A 24,969-nucleotide genomic window follows, 5' to 3' on the forward strand; every position below is an offset into this window, starting at 1 on the left:
CTGAGCCATTGTTTCAAATGAGCCCAGCCTTCTTCCCCTCTTTTTTGAAAAAAGCTCTCACTTTATTGAGGTATAATTGTAGCACAAAAAAACTGTATTTAATTAATGTATACAATCTGATGAATTTGGAGATAAATATATGCCCATGAAACCATCCTACAATCAATCTGCCTCTTTGTGGATGCAGTTCTGTGTGTGACCCTGTAGTTAGGGCAGACTTTCAGCATAACAACCTCAGAAGCCCAAGTGTGGAAAGACATGATAATATCACAATGAGGAGGAGGAGGTCATTGTATCTTTCAATATAACTGTGTCCATGACTTCCTGTCTCTGTACACACATTTTTCCTTCCCCACCTTTAGTTAGATCCTTTTAATTGCTCTAGTGTGTTATATGCCATTCAGGGATTTGACCTTAGGTAGGGGTGGGAGCTGGTGATGGCAGTCGCCTTCATATTTGGTGCTGGAGCTTGAAGGCACCCACATAAAGGGTACCTGGAAAATAAGATGAATATGAAAAGGGGAGAGCAAGAAGGAGCTGAAATGCATCAGCTGGAGCCCAGGAGAACAGATAGAAATGCAGACCCTTTATTGTGTTCCTTCTGCCCTTGATGGTCTGCATGTCCTGGAGGGGCCAGGTCTTTCATCACACACAGCTGGCCCAGCAGTCAGAGAACCTGAAGGAGGATTGGGGGGAAAGTGGAGCAGCAGGAGGCCTGGCTGTGCCTTGCGCCAAGGAGGTGCATCCACAGATGAGGGGTGAATACCAAAGGCATGTGAATGACTTGAAGTGGCTATTTCTTGGAAGCAGACATGGTAAGGTGATTTACAAGATGGTGGTTGCTTCATGTCTGTGCTTCAAATACTGCACTAGAGCCTTTCTTTGGCTCCCTCTGGCCAGAAACACATGAGAAAGGCAACTGTGGAAATGTGTTTCAGCCTGGCCAAGTGGACACCTTACAAAGCTGCCATATCTAGCCCCAAAGAGATTCTATCAGACAAGGCCAAAATAAAATAAGCCAATTTAATAAAATTGTTTGTTTTAAATTGTACTAGAAAAGTAGTAATCAATTTTTCTGTCATTTCTCTTTGACATTCTTAAACATAATTGAGGATCCCAAATAGCTTTTGTTTATGTGGATCATAGCTATTGATATTTATCGTTTTAGAAATGAAAACAAATAAATCTAAAAATTAACTTATTTATTTAAAAATAAGAATATAAACCATTACATGTTAATATAAATAAAATCTTTTTATAAAAATAACTACATTTCCCAAAATAAAGGCTATTTAGGGAGATGAATGGCATTGTGTTACCTTTTTAAAATATCTTTAATGCCTACCTTAATAGAAGGCAGCTGGATTCTTATAGCTGGCTCTGCACTCAGTCTGTCGTGATGTCACTCATCATGTAGCCTCTGGAAAATTCCATTCTAGACTCATAAGAGGATGAGACAAATAATGTCTTAGTGTTATCATGAAAATAGTTTTGACTTCATGAATCCCTTGAAAGGATCTTGGAAACTCCTGGAGTCCCTGGACCATACTTTGAGAACCACTTTACTGGAGAAAAATGCGTTGTTCTCTAATTTTGGTGAAGCACTGGGGAAAAAAACTACACTTGGAAGTTTTAGTTCTAAACCTCTGAGTTATAAAACCTACGGCTATCCACGAGTGAATTCCTGAGGCAATGGTCTGGATAATATAACTCCAAGCAATATGCTAATGGCTCCATTATTTGACTAACTCAGATATTTGTCCCTATCATTGCAAGAAAATCACAACAACATTTTGTCTCTGTAGATACTAATAGTAAGAGACAAAATAATTGGGAAGAGAGAGGGCTAGAGAAAGAACAGGGACGGGAAGAGAGAAGAAACAGATAATGTCACTGGTGCAAGCATCTGTCTGCAGACCCCAGAGCCCATTTGCTGTTAAGGAACATGCTCTGGAATTATGTGTATGGACTCAGAAGAGGTTGACCTTAGAAGGTGTTTCAACAGCCTCAGGAATCAGTTTCCACACATTTCCTGAAGTTGTAAACAGTGGACCAAGAATTTTCCTGGGTGGGAGGAGTGAGCTGATTGTGAATATTTACAGATTTTCAATGCCCATGGCTCATCCCTAGTATGTTTACCAGCAGAATGTAAACCACATTATTGTACCGTTTGCCTGTTTAGAGCTTTTCATGTGACTCAAAATATTTTTGCAGGTTTCTTTCAAGAAGTATTTGTTTTAAAGATGATTATAAGGCAAAACTCTTTTCTCCTAGAAAATATGAACATATTCATTGAGCAGCTAACTGCTGTTCAAGATAATATAAATTTTTATAATATCCTTATTATAAATCAAAGCCCTTATTTGGAATCAAAGTCCCTAGAATATCAACACTTTTTTGTTTTCATGAAGTCGTGGGCCTTAGCCCAGTTTTCAGAAATATTTTGGAAAAGTACCAGCTTGTGATACTAATCATCCAGATATTATCTGGACATAGCCACTATTTTTATAATCATTACCCTCTCATTGAACCTTCATGGAATGAAGATAAAATCATGGTCAATGTTTTCCTGAAAATAAACTTTAAAAATGCAACATGATTTTCTTTCAAATTAAATTAAAATGATGAGGCATTAAAAACAATTTTATTTCAATAGTTTTTGAGGTACAGGTGGTTCTTGGTTACAAGGATAAGTTATTTGGTGGTGATTTCTGAGATTTTAGGGCACCTGTCACCTGCGCAGTGTACGATGTACCCAGTATGTAGTCTTTTATCCCTTACCCCGTTCCAGCCTTCCCCACTGAGTCCTCAAAGTCCATTATGCCATTCTTGTGTCTTTGAGTCCTCATAGCTTAGCTGCCTCTTATAAGCAGGAAATATGATATTTGGTTTTCCATTCCTGAGTTACTTCACTTAGAATAATGGCCTCCAGCTCCATCTAAGTTGCTGCAAAAGACATTATTTCATTCCTTTGTATGGCTGAGAAGCATTCCATGCTATGTATATACACTTTCTTCATCTACTTGCTTGTCCATGGGCGCTTAGGTTGGTTCCATATCTTTGCCATTGCAAATTTTGTTGCTATAACCATGTGTGTGCAAGTGTCTTTTTCATATAGTGACTTCTTTTCCTTTGGGTAGATACCCAGTAGTGGGATTGCTGGATCAAATGATAGCTATGCTTTTAGTTCTTTAAATAATCTCCATACTGTTTTCCAGAGTGGTTGTATTAATTCACATTTCCAGCAGTAGCGTAAAAGTTTTCCCTTTTCACCACATTTTTGACATTTTCTTATGGCAATTATTGCAGGAGTCAGGTGGTTTAAATAATCATTTCCCAGGTGATTATTGGTGTTGAGTAATTTTTCTTTTTTATTTACTGTCGAGTATTTTTATTTAATATGTTCATGACATTCATTCAAGTTGCTGCAATTAGTCGTAGTTAGTTAAGTTATGCTCTTCTTTTGGTGTTTTATTTTATGACTTACAATTTATTGTTATTTTTTAAACTTTTATTTTAGGTTTGAGGGTACATGTGAAGGTTTGCTACATAGGCAAACATGTGTCATGGGGGTTTGTTTTACATATTATTTCTTCATCCAGGTATTAAGCCAAGTACCCAATAGTTATCTTTCTGCTCCTCTCCCTCCTCTCATGCTCCCTCTTTGAGCAGACCCCAGTGTCTGTTATTTCCTTCTTTGTGTTCATAAGTTCTTATCATTTAGCTCCCACTTGTAAGTGAGAACATACAGTATTTAGTTTTCTGTTTCTGCGTTAGTTTGCTAAGGATAAGAGCCTCCTGCTCCATCCATGTTCCCACAAAAGACATAGTCCCATTCTTTTTTATGACTGCGTAGTATTCTGTGGTGTATATGTATTTAACATTTACACCATTTTCTTTAACCAATCTGTCATTGATGGATATTTAGGTTGATTCCATGACTTTGCTATTGTGAATAGTGCTGCAATGAACATTTGTATACATCTGTCTTTATGGTAGAATGATTTATATTCCTCTGGGTATGTACCCAGTAGCGGGATTGCTGGGTCAAATTATAGTTCTGCTTTCAGCTCTTTGAGGAATTGCCATAATGCCTTCCACAATGGTTAAACTAATTTACACTTTCACTGACAGTGTGCAAGTGTTCCCTTCTCTGCAAACTCACCAGCCTCTGTTATTTTTTGACTTTTTAATAGTAGCCATTCAGACTGGTGTGAGATGGTATATCGTTGGCTTTGATTTGCATTTCTCTAATGATCAGTGATGTCGAGCTTTTTAAAATATGCTTGTTGGCTGCATGTATGTCTTCTTTTGAGAGGTGTCTGTTCATATCCTTTGCCCACTTTTTAATGGGGTTGTTTGTTTTTCTGTTGTAAATTTGTTTAGGTTCCTTATGGATGCTGGATATTAGACTTTGTCAGATGCTTAGTTTGCAAATGTTTTCTCCCATTCTGTAGGTTTTCTGTTTACTCTGTTGATAATTTATTTTGCTGTTCAGGAGCGCTTAAGTTTAATTAGATAACATTTGTCAATTTTCCTGTGTCCAGGATGGTATTGCCTAGGTTGTCTTCCACGGTTTTTATGGTTTTGGGTTTCACATGAAAGTCCTTAATCCATGTTGAGTTATTTTTTGTATATGATGTCGGGGTCCAGTATCAATCTTCTGCATATGGCTAACCAGTTATCCCAGCACCATTTATTGAATAGGGAGTCCTTTCCCCATTGCTTGTTTTTGTCAGTTTTGTCAAAGATCAGATGGCTGTAGATGTGTGACCTTATTTTTGGGATCTCTGTTCTGTTCCATTGGTTTATGTGCCTGCATTTGCACCAGTACATGCTATTCTGGTTACTGTAGCCTTGTAATATAGTTTGAAGTCAGCTGATGTGATGCCTCTAGCTTTGTTCTTCTTGCTTATGATTGCGTTGACTATTTGGGCTTTTTTTTGCTTTCATGTGAATTTAAAATAGCTTTTTTCCAGTTCTGTGAAGAATGTAATTGGTAGTTTGATAGGAATAGCATTGAATCTATAAATTGCTTTGGGCAGTATAGCCATTTTAATGATATTGGTTCTTCCTATCCATGAGCATGGAATGTCTTTCCATTTGTTTGTATCTTCTCTGATTTCTTTGAGCCATGCTTTGTAATTCTCATTGTAGAGATCTTTCACCTTTCTTGTTAGCTCTATTCCTAGGTATTTTATTCTTTTTGTGGCAGTTATGAATGGGATGGCTTTTCTGATTAGGCTGTTGTTGGTGTATAGGAATGCTGGTGATTTTTGTATTGATTTTGTATCCTGCAACTTTGCTGAGGTTGTTTATCAGCTGGAGGTACTTTTGGGATGAGACTATGGGGTGTTCTAGGTATAAAATCATGTCGTTTGCAAACAGAGGTAGTTTGACTTCCTCTTTTTCTATTTTATGCCCTTGATTTCTTTCCCTTGCCTGATTGATCTGGCTAGGACTTTCAATACTATGTTGAATAGAAGTGGTGAGAGATGGCATCCTTGTCTTGTGCCGCTTTTCAAGGTGAATGCTTCCAGCTTTTGCCCATTCAATATAATGTTGGCTGTGGGTTTGTAATCGGCGGCTCTTACTTCAATATAATGTTGGCTGTGGGTTTGTAATCGGCGGCTCTTACTGGTGTCTTTCTTCAATACCTAGTTCATTGAGTGTTTTTAACATGAAGGGGTGTTGAATTTTGTCAAAAGCCTTTTCTTCTGCATCTATTGAGATAATCATGTGGTTTTTGTCTTTAGTTCTGTTTATGAGATGAATCACATTTATTGATTTGAGTGTGTTGAACCAACCTCTCATCCTGGGGATGAAGCTTACTTGATCATGGTGGATTAACTTTTTTTTCTTTTTTTTTTTTGAGACAGAGTCTTGCTTTGTCACCCAGGCTGGAGTGCAGTGGCGTGATCTTGGCTCACTGCAACCTCCACCTCCCGGGTTCAAGCAATTCTCCCGCCTCAGCCTCCTGAGTAACTGGGATTAGAGGTGCCCCTGACCATGCCCAGCTAATTTTTTGTATTTTTGTAGAGAGAGGGTTTCGCCATGTTGGCTAGGTTAATTTTGAACTCCTGAGCTCAGGCAATCCTCCTGCCTTGGCCTCCTAAAGTGCTGGGATTACAGGCGTGAGCCACTGCACCTAGCCTGGATTAACTTTTTGATGTGCTACTGGATCCAGTTTGCAAGTATTTTGTTGAGACCTTTTGCATCAATGTTCATCAAGGATATTGGCCTGAAGTTTTCTTTTTTGTGTGTGTCTCTGCCAGGTTTTGGTATCAAGTTGATGCTGGCCTCATAGAATGAGTTGGGGAGAAGTTTCTCCTCAATTTTTTGGAATAGTTTCTGTAGAAACGGTACCAGCTCTTCTTTGTACATCTGGCAGAATTTGGCTATGAATTCATTAGGTCCCAGGTTTTTTTTTTTTTTTTTTTTTTTTCTGGTTGGTAAGCTATCTATCGCTGATTTAATTTCAGAGCTCATTATTGGTCTGTTCCGGGAATCGATTTCTTCTTGGTTGAGTACTTTTTCATATGTTTGTTGGCTGTTTGTATATCTTATTTTGAGAATTGTCTATTCATGTCTTTTGCCCATTTTTTAATGGGATTGTTTTTTCCTTACTGATTTGAGTTCTTTGCAGATTCTGGATATTAATCCTTTGTTGGATGCATAGTCAGTGAATATTTTATTCCACTCTGTGGGCTGTCTGTTTACTCTGCTGATTATTTCCTTTGCTGTGCTAAAGCTTTTAAGTCTAATTAGGTTCCGGCTATTTATTTTTGATTTTGTCGTATTTGCTTTTGGGGTCTTAGTCATGAATTATTTGCCTAAGCCAATGTCAAAAATAATTTTTCCAATGTTATCTTCTAGAATTTTTACAATTTCTGGTTTAGGTTTAAGTTTTTGATCCATCTTGAGTTGATTTTTGTATAAGGTGAGAGATGAGGATTCAGTTTCATTCCTCTACGTGTGGCTTGTCAGATTTTTCCAGCAACATTTGTTGAATAGTATGTCCTTTCCCCAATTTATGCTTTTGTATGCTTATGGAAGATCAGTTAGCTCTAAGTATTTGGCGTTATTTATAGGTTCTCTATTTTGTTCCATTGACTGATGTGCCTATTTTTATACCAGTACCATGCTGTTTGACATTGGGTAATGTGATGTTTCCAGATTTTTTCATTTTGCTTAGTATTGGTTTGGTTATGCAGATTCTTTTCTGGTTTCATATGAATTTTAGTATTGTTTTCTAGTTCTATGAAGAATGACAATGGCATTTTGATGGGAATTGCATTGAATGTGTAGATGGCTTTTGGCAATGTGGTCATTTTCACAATATTGATTCTTTCTATCCATGAGCATGGGATTGTTTCCATTTGTGTCCTCTATGATTTATTTCAGCAGTGTTTTGTAGTTTTCCTTGTAGAGATCTTTCACCTCCTTGGTTAAGTATATTTCTACATATTTTACTCATTTTTTTGGCAGCTGTTGTGAAAGGGACTGAGTTCTTGATTTGACTCTCAGCATGGTCATTGTTGGTGTATAGCAGTGCTATTGATTTGTGTACATTTATTCTGTATATTGAGACTTTATTGAATTCATTTATCAAATCTAAAGAACGTTCAGGGTGAGTCTTTAGGGTTTTCTAGGCATACAATCATATCATCAATAAACAGCAATAGGTTGACTTCCTCTTTTCCAAATTGGATGCCCTTTATTTCTTTCTCTTGTCTGATTGCTCTGGTTAGGACTTCCAGTATTATGTTGAACATAAGGGGTTAAAGTGGGCATTCTTGTCTTGTTCTCATTCTCAGGGGAATACTTTCAACTCTTCCCCATTCAGTATAATGTTGGCTGTGAGTTTGTCATATATGGCTTTTATTACTTTGAGGTAAGTCCCTTCTATGTCTATTTTGTTGAGTTTTATTTTTTTAATCATAAAGCATTACTGGATTTCATCAAATGCTTTCTCTGCATATTCAGATGATCATATGATTTTTAAAGAAATTTTCTGTTCATGTAATGTATCACATTTATTGACTTGTATATGTTAAACCATCCCTGCATCTCTGGTATGAAACCCACTTGATCAAGATGTGTTATCTGTTTGATATGCTGTTGGATTCAGTTAGCTAGTATTTTGTGGATGATTTTTACATCTATATTTGTTAGGGATATTGGTCTGTAGTTTTCTTTTTTTGTAATTTTTTTTTCCTGGTTTTGGTATTAGAGTGATTCTGGCTTCATAAAATGATTTAGGGAGGATTCTCTTTATCTTTTGGAATAGTTTCAGTAGAATTGGTACCAATTATTCTTTGAATGTCTGACAGAATTCAGCTGTGAATCCATCTGGTCCTGAACTTGTTTTGTTGTTGGCATTTAAAAAATTACTAATTCAATATTGCTGCTGGTTATTGTTCTATTCATCATTTCTATTTATTCCTGACTTAATCTAGGAAGGTTGCATATTTCCAGGAATTTATCCATTTTCCCTAGATTTTGTAGTTTGTGTGCATAAAGCTGTTCATAGTACCCTTGAATGATCTTTTGTATTTCTGTGGTATTGGTTGTAATATCTCCAGTTTCTTTCTAATTGAGCTTATTTGTATCTTTTCTCTTCCTTTCTTGGTTCATCTTGCTAATGGTCTATCAATTTTGTTTATCTTTACAAAGAAACAGCTTTTTGTTTCATTTCTCTTTTGTATTTGTTTTCTTTTTGTAAGACTGAGTCTCCCTCTGTCACACAGGCTGGAGTGCAGTGACATGACCTCGACTCACTGCAACCTCTGCCTCCCTGGTTCAAGTGATTCTCCTGTCTCAGCCTCCCAAGTAGCTAAGATGACAGGTGCACACCACCGTGCCTGGATAATTTTTGTATTTTTACAAAAAAATTCAAATTTATTTTATATTCTTTGGGAGATGAGTTTCACCATGCTGGCCAAGCTCTTCTCAAACTCCTGAGCTCGAGTGATCTGATTGCTATGGCCTCCCAAAGTGTTGAGATTACAGGCATGAGCCACTGCACCCAGCCATTGTGTCGTTTTTGTAGTAGTTGTTGTTGTTTTCTTTCAATTTCATTTAGTTCTGCTCTTATCTTTGCTTTTTTTTTTTTTCTCCTGGGTTTAGGTTTAGTTTGTTGCTGTTTCTGTAGTTCCTTGCAGTATAACCTTAGATGGTCTATTTGTGCTCTTTCAGATGTTTTGATGTCGGCATTGAATGCTATGAACCTTTTTCTTAGTACCACTTTTGCTGTATCGCATAGGTTTTGGTAAGTTGTGTCACTATTTTTGTTTATTTCAAATAATTTTTATATTTCCATCTTGATTTGATTGTTAACCGAAAAATTATTTAAGAGCAGATTATTTAATTTCCATGTATTTGCATAGTTTTGAGGGTTCCCTTTGGAGTTGATTTCCCATTTTATTCTACCGTGGTCTGGGAAGATACTTTATATGATTTCTACGTTCTTAAATTTATTGAGACTTGTTTCGTGGTCTATCATATGGTCTATCTTGGAGAATGTTTCATGTGCTGATGAGAAGAATGTATATTCTGCAGTTGTTTGGTAGAATGTTCTGTGAATATCTGTTAAGTCCATTTGTTCTAGGGTATAGTTTAAGTCCATTGTTTCTTTATTGACCCTCTATCTTGATGATCTGTCTAATGCTATCAGTGGAGTATTGAGGTCCCCCACTATTATTGTGTTGCTGTCTGTTTTATTTCTTAGGTCTAGTAGTAATTGCCTTATAAATCTGGGAGTGCCTGTGTTGAGTGCATACAAATTTAGGATTGTAATATCTTCCTGTTGGACTAATCCTTTTATCATTATATAATGCCTTTCTTTGTCTTTCTTTTGTTTTTTTTTTTATTGTTGTTGCTTTAAAGTCTGTTTAGTCTGATATGAGAATAGCTACCCTTGCTTGCTTTTAGTTTATATTTGCATGAAATATCTTTTTCCGCCCCTTTATCTTAAGTTTATATGAATCCTTATGTGTTAGGTGAGTCTCTTGAAGTCAGCAGTTATTTGGTTGGTGATTTTTTTTATCCATTGTGTCATTCTGTATCTTTTAAGTGGAGCATCTAGGCCACTTATATTCAACTTTAATACTGAAATATGAGGTACTGTTCTATTTATATTGTTAGTTGTTGCCTAAATACTTTGTTTTTACATTGTGTTATTGTTTTATAGGCCCTTTGAAATTTATGCCTTAAGGAGGTTCTATCTTAGTTTATATTGAGCTTCTGTTTCAAGGTTTAGAACTCCTTTCAACATTTCTTGTAGTGTTGGTTTGGTAGTGGCGAATTCCCTTAGCATTTGTTTGTCTGAAAAAGAATTCATCTCTCCTTCATTTATGAAGCTTAGTGTTGTTGATTACACAATTCTTGGCTGACAATTATTTTGTTTAAGAAGGCTAATGATATGTCCTGGGTCTCTTCTGGCTTGTAAGGCTTCTGCTGAGAAATCTGCTGTTAGACTGATAGGTTTTCCTTTGTAGATTACCTGATGCTTTTGTCTCACAGCTCTTAAAATTATTTCCTTCATGTTGACTTTAAATAACCTGATGACTATGTGCCTTGGTGATGATCTTTTTGCAATGCATTTCCCAGGAGTTCTTTGAGCTTCTTGTATTTGGATATCTAGATCTCTCAGACCAAGGAAGTATCTAAGACCAGGGAAGTTTTCCTCAATTATTCTCTTAAATAAGTTTTCCAAACTTTTAGAATTCTTTTCTTCCTCAGGAGCACCAATTATTCTTAGAGTTGGCTGTTTTACAAAATTCCATATTTACTGATGACTTTATTTTGATTCTTTTTTTCTTTGTCTTTTCTGATTGGGCTAATCCTAAAGCCTTGTCTTCAAGCCCTAAAATTCTTTCTTCTGCTTGTTCTAGTCTCATGGGCAATTTTTATGTCATGTCTTTTCTGATTCTAAAACTGTTGCATATTTATTATACCAAAATCGAATAAAGCAGGGAATTAAAAAATCACTTGTAAATCTACTACTACTCAAACATGTGTTTTAGTGTATGTTCTTCCAATAACTTTTTCTAACCCTATCTATATATACTGTATATACATTCATGCATATATGTACGTATGACATTTAAACAAAATTGAGTATTGCATCAAAGTTTTGATAAGCCCAGGGCATCCATTTTGAGTATCTCAATGAGTTGAAATTTCCCTTGGGTGAGAGAAGGAGCTGGCTTGCATCTCTGCGTGGTGATTTGGGCTGGGAGTGACTCCAGTATTGCTGCACGGTCATCAGCTTATGAAAAGCTCCCTGCAGGTAGAAGTAAGGTGCCCAGAGACAAAGTGGCTTTGAGTCCCTATGTGTCAGTAAAGGGCACAGGGTGAGGGCAGGTTTGGGATGTTGGGCATATTCATTCTCAGCCAAGAGAAGGAGAAAACCTTGCCTACCCCAGCTCTTGGCTGGCAGCATGGCAGCACTGGGCACTCAGCCTCACAAAGGTGCTGGGCTCAGAGAGCAGGAACTGGTCAGGAAAGAGGGGCCAGAGACGGCAGCAGAAGCAACTTCAGTCTATCCTCTGTAAGGGTCCCCCTTTACTAATGAAGAGGAAGCTGTCAGGAAACTAGCAGGAAGAGGGTAAGAGAAATAGTAAGAAAGAGGAAGAGAAAGAGCAAGTATGTGACTGAGAACATGTGTGTGTGTGTGATGTATGTGTGGTGTGTGTATAGTGTGCCTAGTGTGTATGGTATGTAAAGGAGAATAAAAAATACCAGGACTCCCAGACTGAAGCAGGGAGGCTGAGCCATGCAACACCAGCTTCCAAATGAATAGCTCTAGCATTGTGCACTAGCCAGGTTCCCATGGACAGGTAGGAAGCCTCAGGGATCTACCATGGGCTGCCCCACAGATCATTCAGGAGTAAATTTTTTGCTGGCCTCTCATAAACAAGGACATGTCCATTGTAATTTTAGGTGTACCATCTAAGTCTAGCTCCTAAAACTAAAGTCTACTCATTCCATATTGATAATGTCAATTACAAGCTTATCTTCCCAGGTTCGGAATGAGGAGTCCTCCCTCCTACCCAGAGGTGGCTGCTTAATTCACTCTTCCTTTGCTCCCTTTGTTTCCCTTCAAATAGTCACCTTTTCTTATGTGAAATGTAGATTAACTGGGCACTAACTAAAGTCTAACAGGAATGTAACCATTTGCTTTACTACCTGCCTGCCCCTCTTTCTGTCTGCCATCCCTCAATTTCAGGAAATGTATAAATACTAAGCCTCCTGAAAACATCTTTGGAAAAACAGCCACAGATGTGTCTGTGGCTCATTTTTCTTTTTTTCCCAGACGTGCCCTAAAGCTAGCTTAATAAGCCTTGGTACCTTAGCCACTCATCTTGGTTCTCGTGTGTGTGCGTGTGCAATGTGTGGAGGGTGTGTGTGATGTATGTGATAAATAACCAGCATTTGGAAGCTGACACCACAGGAGTGGCCACTCAAGGCCCAGCCATTGGAAGGGCACACCAGACAGGGACAGAAGACCCCAGGAGTGACAGAGACTGACCAGTTCAGGGTCCAGAGCTCATCCCAGTCTCTCTTCTGGAGACCTCCCTCTTGGTCTAGAGCTGGTGTCAAGAACTCTAAGCCTAGGTGGAGTGAAGGAGGAGCAACAATGCCATACCTTGCCCAGAGCGCAGAGCGGAATGTGAGAATGAAAGTTCTGGCTTGAACTCCTCTAAGGCTCCCCATGTCCTCCGGATCGAACCCCAGTCCCTCCCTGGGCCCCGGACTCTGTGGCTCCTTGTGGGTTCATCTGCCCACAGGCCACATGTGGGGGGCTGCTGCTTGTGTCCTGTACCCTGCCTTGCTTTCCCAGCTCTGGACTGTGAATCCGTCTCCTTAGGACATGTGTCAGCTCCCTTTGTTGAATTCCTTAGGATTCTGTCTCACTGCTTTCTTTCTCCAGAGACTTTTCTCTAACGACACCCAATCTCGGTCAGGTGTCCTCTGTGTGGCCCCTGGTAAAATCTCTTGTCTTGGCCTGCCCTGACCAGAGTAACTAGGAACAAACTGTTTTGCTTCAATGGGCTTCCGGCTTCTTCATCTAGAAAATCAGAGTTGGACCATGCGATGTGAAATCCTCTTGGGTGAGAACCTTTATGATTCTCCAAATTATTTTTTAATATTAGTTATTTAACCAGCTTTTAACTTCTACTCCTCTAAGCAGCTGGAGGAGAGAGGAGGAGGAAGGTGACCTGGCAATTCACCTTTGGAAACTCTTTCAGCTCTTTGCCCAAAAATGGGAACTTGATTTCTGGGCTGTCCTGGCCATGTTCAAAGGCTGGAAACTACTTGGATTGATCGAATGAGACCAAGGATATGCGGAGATAAGAAACTGTGTTATGGTTCCTAGTTTTCCCTTCCAAGGTCAGTTGCTCCCCTGTCTTCATACCTAGAGGGGCATGTGGTCATTAGCCAGCTGCTTTGAAAGGAAAGGAAATCACCTCTCTAGAAGCAGACCCCTCCCACATCCAGGTTCAGGAAGCTTCGGCAATTGACTAACTTTTCAGACCAGTGAGGAATGGTTTGGGCTTTTGAATCACAATCTAAGAATAAGAAGGTCCACCAGACACCTGCCTTTAATGACAAGAAGAATTTTGTTTGAATTAGTTGTTTCATTACAGCTGCATGTACATGATAAGCTGTTCCAGGTTGAGAACTAGAGCAACACAGGAGCTCGCCAGGTACTTCCACACGTCCCACCCTGTTTTGTTATTGCTGCTGTCATTTCTTTCCTTTTAACAATCTCTCGTTTTGAAATAATTTTGGACTTACAAGAAATTGCAAAAAATAGTATAATGTTACCGAGTATTTGGTTCTCATCCCAGTCCCGTGTGTGCGTGTGTGTATGTGTGCACACTTGTTCGTGTGTATAGTTCACAGTTTTTTTTTTTGACGTATTTAAGAATAAATTGCAGACATGTGGTTCCCTTATTGGAACACTTAACTGTGCATATCCAAAACCCAGGGGTATTCTCTTTTATAACTGTAGTGCAACTATCAAAGCAGGAAATTAACATCAATACCATTCTATTGTCTAATCTACAGACCTTATTCCAGTATTTCTAGGTGTCGCACTATTATTATTTTTCTGATCCAACATCCCACATTGCTTTTCGTTGTCCTGTCTCCTTGGTATCCTTTAATCTGGAATAGTTCTTTAGTCTTTTTTTAATCTTCCATAGCTTTGATGTTTGTGAAGAGTGGTGTTCATTATTTTGTTGAATATCCCTCCAAATGGGTTTGCCTGATGTTTCCGCAGAACATGTGTGTGTGTATGTGTGTGTGTGCACGTGCGTGTGCGGTGTGTGTTTGTGATGCATGTGTGGGCATACAGTTCATGCATTTTTGGCAGAGATACAACAGAAGTGGTGCTGTGTCAGATCAGGAGGAACATGGTAGCAATTTGCCCCATTGCTGGTGATGGTAGCGAGAGTTACTTGGTGAACACAGTGCCACAGGTTTCTTCACTGCTAAGTTCCTATTTTTCCCCTTTGTCATTAATGAGAATCTTGGGAGGTGATACTTTGAGACTATGCAAATATCCTGCTTCTTATCACACATTTGCCAGTTGATTTTAGCATCTTTTGATGATTTTTGCCTAAAACAGTCATTACAGTTGTGGGTGCCAAGTGGATTTCTAATTCTGTCATTCCTTTTGCATATATGAGTTGGCATTCTCCTGCAAGGAAGAGCTGGCCCTTCTCCCATATTTATTTGCTCATATCTGTGTGGGTGCATGGATTCCTTATCTATGATATAGGTTATAATCCCTCATTATCACTATTTAGTTCAAATTATTCCAAATTTGACCAGTGGATGCCTTTTTCAGCTGGCTCCTGCGTCCTCTTGCTGTGTCTCCATCCTCTTCTAACACTTCCTTAATTTCCAGGGCTGTGTGACCCTCCAGGCTCATGCTATGTGTTCCCTACACCAGACTTGGGACCAGATATTTCTCTGAGGAGCCCTCCTTCCTGTTGCTGGAGAATGGCATTGAGCAGGCATGATGATCTGAGTGTTCTGACTCACCACCCCCAACCCAGCTTGTCCTGGGTTGGGGTTTCCTACAGCCACCTGCACCTCTCAATCAGTTTCCCTCTCAGACTCTCTGTCTCCCAGCACAGTCCCCTCCCAGCACAGTCCTCTCTTCTGTGCTCTAGGCTTCATGGTATAATGGCCTGATAAATATTTTCATTTGGATCTTAAAGGAAGCATGTCCTTGTGGGCTGAAGTGCATCCCCCCCACCAAAAAAAAAAAAAAAAATCATATTTTGAAGTCCTAACCCTCAGTAATTCAGAATGTGATGTATTTGGAGACAGCATCTTTAAAGAGGCAATTAAGGTAAAATGAGATCCTTCCAGTGGACTCTAATCCAACCTGACTGGTATGTTATAGGCAGAGGAGATGAGGACACAGACACACACAGAGGGATGACCATGTGAGTATACAGGGAGAAGACAGTGATCTGCAAGCCAAGGAGAGAGGCCTTAGAGAAACCAACCCTGCCAACACCTTGATCTTGGACATCCAGCCTGCAAGATTGTGAGACAGTAGATTTCTGCTGTTTCAGCACCTCCCCCAACAGCTCATCTGTGGTCCTTTGTAACGACAACTGAAGCAGGTGAATGTAATCCTTAACAGAACTCATGCCTTCTCACTGCCTTGCTTCTCAACTTAGTGTGCCCCACCTCAGGAAAAGGTGCCACCATTCAGCTGTTTGTTTGTGTCTGTCCTATCAATATTTCTTCTTCATCTTCTTCTTCCTTTTCCTCCTCCTCTCCTCCTCCTCTGCCTCCTCCTCCTCTTCTTCTTCTTGTTCCTCTTCCTCTTCCCCTTCTCCTTCTCCCCTTCCCTCTCCCCCTTCTTCTGCTCCTCCTCCACGTTCTCCTTCTCCTCTTCTTCATTTTCATCTTCATTTTTAAAGCTGGAATAATTCTATAAAGAGAGTTTCCTCACAATTTTTTTGTTATTTTGACATCTCATTTGTATGGGAAAAGCAGGATTAGAATGTTTGATTCTTTTTTATTTTCTAGTTTTCAAAATAATGAGTTGGCTTCTTAGCATCTTTTAAGTGTGGCAAAAAAGTTTTTTTTTTTTTTAAGTATTATTATGGACTCATGGGAATAAACATATTTTATGTACTTCAAATTGTTGCAGTTATTTTTATTGATGTTCAAATGGTCCCATCCTTGGTAAATGGGAGATTAACAAGGTGCCTCCTGAACTCATTTGGCATGGTTCTAGTGGACCTCATAAGAGGCTTTTCTCTTTCTATAACAAGATATTCCAGGATTGTCCTATATATTTCCTGCTCAGATCTTGAAATGCACCTTTCTTTAAGGGTTCTTAGTTGTTTTTTTTTTTTTTTTTTTTTTTGGGGAAAAGGTACTTAGAGACAACTTAGGTACTAGGCTAGGATGCTTATTGCTGTTGTGTTGATTTTTGTTATTTGGCCTTTTCAGTAGACAGAGCTAGGAAATAGAAAAATAAAATATAAAGATTAAATACATCATGAATCCAAACTGCGACTTCAAATTTAAATTTAAGTGATAGACTTCCCCCCCATTTTTTAGAGCAGTAATCTCTCTCTCTCTCTCTTTCTCTCTCTATAAGTAATACTGTATATGATTTGCCATTTAAGCCATTTTAAGTATACAATTAGTGCCATTAATTACTTTCATAATCTTGTGCACCATCACCACTATTTATTTATGATTGTTTCATCATCCCAAACAGAAACTCTACTCATTAAGAATTTTCTATTCCCCCTCCCCTCCAGCCCCTAGCAACCTTTAACTTAACTTTTTGTTTTCAGGAATTGTCCTATTCTGAACATTTCATATAAGTGGAATCTACAGTATTTGTTCTTTTGTGTCTGGCTGATTTCACTTAGCATAATGTTTTCAAGCCTCATCCACGTTGTTACATGTGTCAGAGCTTCATTCCTTTTTATGGCCGAGTAATAAATATCCCACTGTAGGCATAAACAACACTTCATTTATCCACTCATCTGTTGATGGGCACCTGGCTTGTTTGCCCCTTTTGGCTGTCGTGAATAGTGCTGCAATGAGCACTGGCATAGAAGTATCTCTTTGAGTCCTTGTTTTCAGATTTTTTGGGTATATACCTAGGTGTAGAATTGCTGAGTTATATGGTAATTCTGTTTGGCTTTTTGAAGAACCACCAAACTGTTTTCCATAGTGCGGCACCATCTTACATTCCCACCCACAATATCCTAGCATTCTGATTTCTCCGCATTCTTGACAACACTTGTGATTTTTTTTTCCTTAGTCATCCTAACCTGTATGAAGTGATATCTCATTGTGGTTTTGATTTTCATTTTCCTAATCATTAGTGATGTTGAGCATCTCTTCAGCTGCTTACTGGCCATTCATATATCTTCTTTGGAGTGTTGACTATTCAAGTCCTTCGACAATTCTTTGATTGGGTTGTTTGTCTTTTTGTTGTTGAGTTGAAGGACTTCTTTCTATATTCCCAAGTCCCAGCTGGGCCTCAAAGATCCAATCTCTTCAATCAGTAAATAGCAAGAAAAAGCAAAACAAATGTAAATGAAATCTAGATATTAAAATCTTCTTATCTGATTTGAACATATTTTCTCTCTGTCTGTAGGTTGTCTTTTCACTTTCCTGATAATAAGCCTTGATACACAAAAATTAGATGAAGTCTAATTTATCTATTTTTTTCTTTTGCTGCTGTTGCTTTTTAGTGTCATATCTAAGAGTCCAGTGCCAAATCCAAGATTATGAAGATTTATTTCTTTGTTTTATTCTGAGGCTTTTATTAGCTTTAGTAGATGCTTAAATTATAATTTTCCATTGTATGAGTCAGGATAAGTTATACTGTTTTGCAAACAACAAACCCTGAAATCTCAGGATATTAACACAATTTAAAATTATATATTGTTTGGCACACAATGCATTATGGATTAGGCAATCCTCCTATATCTTGTAGCATGGAGTAAAAAAAACCTGTGAGAGATGTTTTTAAAGATCACCCTTGGGCTGGACGTAGTGGCTCATGCCTATAATCCCAGCACTTTAGGAAGCTGAGGCAGGCAGATCACCTGAGGTCAGGAGTTCAAGAGCAGCTGGCCAACATGGTGAAACCCCATCTCTACTAAAAATACAAAAATTAGCCAGACGTGGTGGTGTGCCCCTGCAGTCTTAGCTACTTGGGTTACTGAGGCAGGAGAATTGCTTGAACCCGGGAGGTGGAGGTTATAGTGAACTGAGATCATGCCACTGCCCTCCAGCCTCCAGCCTGGGCAACAGAGCAAGACTCTGTCAAAAACAAACAAACAAACAAACAAACAAACAAACAAACAAAAAACCCAAAACCAAAAAAACAAAAAACAAACAAACAAAAATCCCACACCTGGAAGTATGCGATTTTCACCTATTTTCCATCAGCTGGAACTCAGTCACATGGTCTCAACCTAACTGCAATGGAGGCTGGGAAACATAGTCTTTCTGCCTGCCTACTTGACTGTTTTAAATTAAGAAATTATTGGAAAATATAATTTAATCAGGTATGCTATTTTTGCTTTTTGTGTCCTTGAATATTATAAGATGATAACCCAATTCATTCATGTTGCAAATACAAGACAGTTTATTGTGTTAATTTTAATATTTTATAATTTATGTTAGTTGCTATTTTCTAGCACTGAAACCAGCACTCATTAGAGCTAATGACATTCTATAATGGAGAATCAGGCAGTCCCCTTAGGGAGGTAAGGTCTGTGAAGTGTTTACAATGCCCTTTAGACGGCAGCCTGCTACCAGATAAAGAATGTGAAACAGTTTTGTCACTTTTGGTTCAGAGGATGCTCTCTTTATAAATGTGTTTTGAAAGCAGGAAACAGGACAAAAGCAAAGAAGAAAGCAGTAACAGGAAAGAAAGAAAAGAATGGAGATGAGGGGAAAGAAAAGAGAAGGATATGGGACAGACAGAGAAGAAAAGGGGGAAGGCTACAGGACTGCAAGAGATACAGTCACTTGCTGCTGTGCCTGTCTCAGCACTGCACCCGAGCCAGGACAGAAGAAAGCAGTGCTGAGCACTGCCATGTCCCCATGCTTGTTGAGAGAAACCTGTGACCAGACCTTGAGAACCTCATCACAGCATGCTTGTCATTTTCAAAAAACAGACGTGTTAGGAGGTGTTGATTAATACAAAGTTATCTCAGGATGGAGTATGAATCCAGTGGCCTCCAGAGGAAAGACAGGGCTATGTGTCCTTTGTCACCAGGGCAAACAGTGCCTCCATGCCAGGCAAAAAGCAAATCATGTGGGACCTCTTGCTTCAGTCACGCGGAAGATTCTCCCTGGCCAGAATGTGAGCCTGCAGTAGATGTGGACCACAAAGAATGAGCATCTACTGAAGGTCAAGCAAGTTTATGCAACTGGAGCATTTTATTGGGAAATCACTGGGGCTCTTCGATCTGCATCAAGGTTAAATTAATACAAAATGTGGTGAAATGCTGTGCCCCAAGGGCAAGAGAACACAGCCCTTATGCTCCCTTATGCTTTTGCAAGCTCAGATTCCTGGTGTCTCTAGTCTGTGGGTATTAATGAGGTCAGAATTCTCATGACAGTTATTTTCTTTGGTTCTTGCACATACCTGCACAATACAGAATGTCTCTCCCTTGCTAATGCACTGCCCACCACAGAGGCTGTCCAACCTGTGGGCGTGGATCATCCTCATACTTTTCCCTTCTACACTCATTGAGCTCTGTCACTTGAGAAGCCGTTAGAGGGTGCAACTGTCACCTGCGGGAAAGCTGATGTCAGGCATGACATCTCCCAGGGTTTCCAAATCACAATCCACCCAGCATGAGCACTGCTCAATGTTCCTGGACAAGAAGGTATCATCTCACAAATTTATTCATGCAAATAGAATCACTTGACTACCCCACCTGCTCACCCGATTTTCCTTTACAGTTTGAATCCTGGCTGAGTCCCAAGAAGGACCCTGTTATACAACTAGCACATTCTCAGTTTCGAGGACTCTGTATTCTGTAACTTCTTGTATTATAAACCAAACTAACATGATTTCCTGCCTCCCCTGATTTCACTGGTGCCATCATCATTCATTGAGAGGTTGATGTGCAGAGCTTTTCTCTAGACACATGACGGAGAAGACGACAGGCTGGCCAGCCACTGGGAAGCATGTCCCATGTCTGCCACTCATATAAGCTCTTCAATGTATTTTCTCTGTTTATCATCACACAAACATAATGAGTTATCATCGCTCCTGTTTTGTATCTGATGAACATCATTTCCAGGTCTCAGCAGTGAGTAAGGGGTTGGATTAAGCACTATGCTTTTCACTGCTATTCTTTGCTGTCTTCCTGCTCTGAGTTTATCTGAAACAGAAAGGAGACAGAGTAAGTGTCTACACTGTGGTTCTCCAAACTGACCTCCTTCAATGTACCTAAGAAAGAAGAAAGAGTAATCATCTTATTATCAGAAAATGATTCTAACGATTGAACTGCTGATCTGTGTTATGAACACAAATCTCAGCCCTAAAACTCATATGTGTAGGTTTTTAAAAAATCACCTGTAATTCAGCTTAATATCTACATCAGGCCTCATTCCTCTGAGCTGGTGGAGCAGGGTAATTCCATTTCTTTTAGGGCCCCCTCACCCTGGAGACAGGTGAAATTTGTGGGGCTTGTGTGGTGACCCACTCTCAAGGTGGTGGTTGGTGCCCAGTTGATCTTCATCATCTCTGTACACAGGTAATAACTTGGTCTTGGTCTTAGTCATTGTCCTGGGATGAGGTGTAAAAAAAGTGTTGTTTTATGCCTCGCATTAAGCCACACCAATCTTTCCAAGGATGCCAAGGCAGGCAGGCTTCCACGCAGCCAGGGCCTTGCTGTTTCTCTGTAGTTTGCTGGAAAGCTTGCACAGCCATGGCCCGTTCACGAGAGCAGTTCCCCTGCATCCACCCAAACCACTTTTCACAAAAGCCATAAAACCTGGAAGCAATGAGACCAAAATGGTCTCATAAAGCAAAGTAAAATCCTACCCAGACACATAAATTAAAAAATTTCCAATTATTATAAAATGCCTTTCTTCTTCCCTCTTTCTCTTTATCTGTGCATACTCTTGGGGTTTAGCTCTCTTCTAGAAACTTTCCCTAATTGCTCTGATGCCAGAAATATTCTTTTGTCTGAACTCCCATTTTTCAATTAACATCTGACACATCTTTTATTAGCTTAAAAAACAAAGTTAGCATCTTGTCTCCTTAACAGATTTTGCTCCCCTAGGTCTGGGGCTGTGTCCAACTTCTTTATCCTTTTTTTTTTTTTTAAATACTTACATAGTGCTAGGTATAGGGAGTAGCCTAAAGAAAAGTGTATTGAATGTTTAAATTACTAAATAAGTACATGTTCAAATATACATGTACCTATATAGGCTACATGTTGTATTATTTGATTTTTTTCAAATAATACAAGAGTGCATAAAGTCATTTCCAATTCCTTCTTTATCACTGGAAATATTCTTTACTCGGAAATAAACTTTGTCTGATATTAATATAGCCACTTCAGTCTTTTGTTTTGTTTTGTTTTGAGACAGAGTCTCCTTCTGTTACCCAGGCTGGGGTGCAGTGGCATTATCTTGTCTCACTGCAGCCTCTGCCTCCCAGGTTTAAATGATTCTCCTGCCTCAGCCTCCCAAGTAGCTGGGATTACAGGCTTCACCACCATGCCTGACTAAGTTTTGTATTTTTAGTAGAGATGGGGTTTCACCACGTTGGCCAGTTTGGTCTTGAACTCCTGACCTCAAGTCGTCCGCCTGCCTTGGCCTCCCAAATTGCTGGGATTACAGGTGTATCCAGTCTTTTTTTGAGAAGGGTTAGCACAGTGTATCGTTGTTGAACATTTTAGTTTTAATCAGTTTGTCTATTTATATTTAAAGAGAATTTCTTGTGTTTATTAGGTCTTGTTTTTTTGATTCAATACGACAATCTCGGACTTTTTATTGTGGTATTTAAACCATTTATACTTAATATGATTATTGCTGTGGTTAGGTCTAAGTATCTCCTCCTGCTATTTGCTTTCTATTTGTAACATTATTCAGTGTTACCCTTTTCCTCTATTTTTGCCTTTTTAAAAATTAATTGAAAGTTTTTATGGTTCCATTTTATCTTCATTGTTGGATTTTAGCTGTAACTCCTTGTTTTGTTCTTTTACTAGTTGGTGTAGGGTTTAAAATCTTTAACTTAACGTAGTCTACCTTCAAGTCATATTATACAGGTTCACTGACAGTATAAGAAGCTTAAATAACATACTTCTATTTGCCCTTTTCCACTTATGTAGTCTTTATGGTTTTGTTGTCATACATTCACTTATACGTATGTTATGAATTCCATAGTACATTGGTATTACTCTTGATTAAACAATCATATTTTCAAAAGATTTAAATTCTAAAGTATATATATTTACCGGTGTATTTACTAGTTATCATTTCTGGTACAGTTTATTCATTTTCATCTGTTTTTCATTTCATTTTCCTTCTGCCTAGAAGACTTCTTTCAATATTTCTTATAATATATGTGTATCTAGAGTCTCTAAAGGAGAGAGGTTGTGGGAAGGGCAGAAAAAATATTTGAAGAAATAATGACTGAAAAATCTCCAAATTTGATAAAATGATAAAGCCACAGATCAAAATATGCTTAAGGGGCCCTTTGCACATGAGGTATGAGTGTCACATAAAACTGTCCTGCCACTCACTGTTGCTATTTTTGTGTTTTTCTTTTAAATTCTGTTTGTCTTTTTCATTTTGAATAGTTTCTATTGTTATGTCTTCAAGTTCACTAAAAGTTCAGTTTGGATCTTTTTTTTTTAATCTTTTTTTAAGAGACAGGATCTCACTGTGTCCCTCAGGCTGGAGTACAGTGGAGCTATCATAGCTTATTGCAGCCTCAAACTCCTGGGCTAAAGCGGTCCTCTTGTCTTGGCCTTCCAACGTTCTGGGATTACAAGTGTGAGCCACCACACCCCATCAATTTGGGTGTTTTTTAAAAAAAATATTTCATAAAATGCTCATCATCACTGGCCATCACGGAAGTGCAAACCAAAACCACAATGAGATACCATCTCACACTAGTTAAAATGGTGATCATTAAAAAGTCAGCAATGCCTTGTTAGGCATTTTGTTTTGTATCCTGTGAACAACAGTAACTCTTTAAGGGCTTTACTTAAGCTCAGATTTGCAGAAAAATCACTCTGATTTCAATGTGAAGAACAGTTTGAATGAGTTTCAGAATAGAAGGGGTGTCGAGTTAGGAAGCCACTGTAGATTTCTGAGTGAGAGATGAGCGTAGTTGGGGCCAGGATGGGAGCAGAGATGGAAAGAGGTAGGCTGACCTGAGATACAAGGTGTGGGGTGACTCTTGACCCTTCCCAACTGTACCCTATTAGATCAATCACCAAGTTCATGTGAACGCCTTTCTAAGGGGAGTATTATTTTCACAGAGTAAACACATTTTTTATTAATATGTTCATGAATATACTTTGTCACAGTTCTGACCATTGCATGCAGTACCTCAGAAAGGAAACCTATTTATTAACTTGTACCCAGAAAGGACTCTAGTGAATCTCTTCTGATATTTACCCAAGAATTCCCCTAAAACACTCAGTAAAGAAAAACCTCATTCCAAAGGCCTAGTTCAATATTCCTCAAACTGTAGTGTGCATGAGAATCACCTGGCAAGCTTGTTCAAACAAATATTTCTGGGCCTCATTCCCCAGAGTTTCTGATTCAGTAAGTCTGAGTTGAGGCCAGTGATTTTTCATCTCTATCAAGTTCCTGGGTGATTTTGATGCCGCTGGCCCAGGGACCACCGTGTGGGAATCACTGGTGAATCAGAAGCACTGTAGCCAAGAGGTGAACTTCCTGGATTTGACACAAAAACTCTGTCCCTTTCCCGTGCTGTGACTTGGTCAAGTGACTCACCCCTCTGTGCCTTTGTCTCCTCATCTGGGTCTTGGTGAGGCTTAGAGTGAGGACTGTTTGGAAAGCATTAGGACAGATGTATAAGGAGCATATACAAGCTTTTATACATAAGAAAGTAAGTTCCATGTGCCTTGCATATTCTACAGTTCTCAGTGTATGGTGAGACAGATCCTGCTTTCAGTTCATTCTTGGCGAATGCAAGTCAAAATTCTATGTGATGTCACCACAGAAATCTTCAGTTAACAGTCTTGGAAAGGACCCAAGCTCTGCTCCATTTCCACCTCCTTGGGTTTGGGTAAATTCTCAGCAGGACTGTGCATTAGGTGAGTGTCTGCTTCTCCCCTGGGTCCCCATAACTTTGCCTGCTCCTAAGCAGGCAGTCACATCTGGGAAGAGACAGTAGATAATGGAGCCAGAGAGCTGACTCACCACGTGGGATGGCTGTGGGCAAGTTTCCCAGGTTGCACAAGCCACGGGGTTTTCTGAAACAGATGGAAAGACCGCCTCTGCTGGCCGCTGGCTGACTTCAAGATAGTCGTGCTGTGTTAAGAGGTGTGAGAAGAAAAGACCTGTAAGAGACCCTGTCATCCAAGTTTTAGATTCCCCCGGATTCCTTAGCGATAAGCCATGCATGGCTCATTACACATCTATTTATGAAATTTCCACGGGCAAAGACTTGAATGCCCTTTAACTGGGTGTGCACATGGGCATCGCGTAGTTTTCCAGAGTAACCCAAGATACTGGGGTGGAGAGAAAAATGGAAGCAGAAGACAAGCCGGCTTCTACAAAAGCCACCCAGCAGTCAGACAGCCCAGACTCTCAAATCGGGACCTGGGGGCCAGCCCTAGGTAGACAGGCAAGACGTCTTCCAAAGGCTCCCCATGTCCTCTTAAAGTGAAAGCCAGACATTAGCAATCATTCTTACAATTTTTTAAAACCATGTTTTCAGCTGTTATT

General features: G+C 39.2%; 1 long non-coding RNA gene across 1 annotated transcript; it reads right to left on the reverse strand.

Moving 5' to 3' along the window:
* Positions 1-280: 280 nt before the first annotated feature.
* On the reverse strand, positions 281-24,211 carry LOC111527960. Its single transcript, XR_002726824.2, has 4 exons — positions 24,013-24,211; positions 19,670-20,414; positions 1,346-1,435; positions 281-494 (listed from the first exon to the last, which is right to left on the reverse strand). It is a non-coding gene; the product is annotated as an uncharacterized LOC111527960 (long non-coding RNA).
* Between the last annotated feature and the right edge of the window lie 758 nt (positions 24,212-24,969).

This window comes from Piliocolobus tephrosceles, chromosome 14, assembly GCF_002776525.5.
Source record: "Piliocolobus tephrosceles isolate RC106 chromosome 14, ASM277652v3, whole genome shotgun sequence".
Lineage (NCBI taxonomy): Eukaryota > Metazoa > Chordata > Mammalia > Primates > Cercopithecidae > Piliocolobus > Piliocolobus tephrosceles.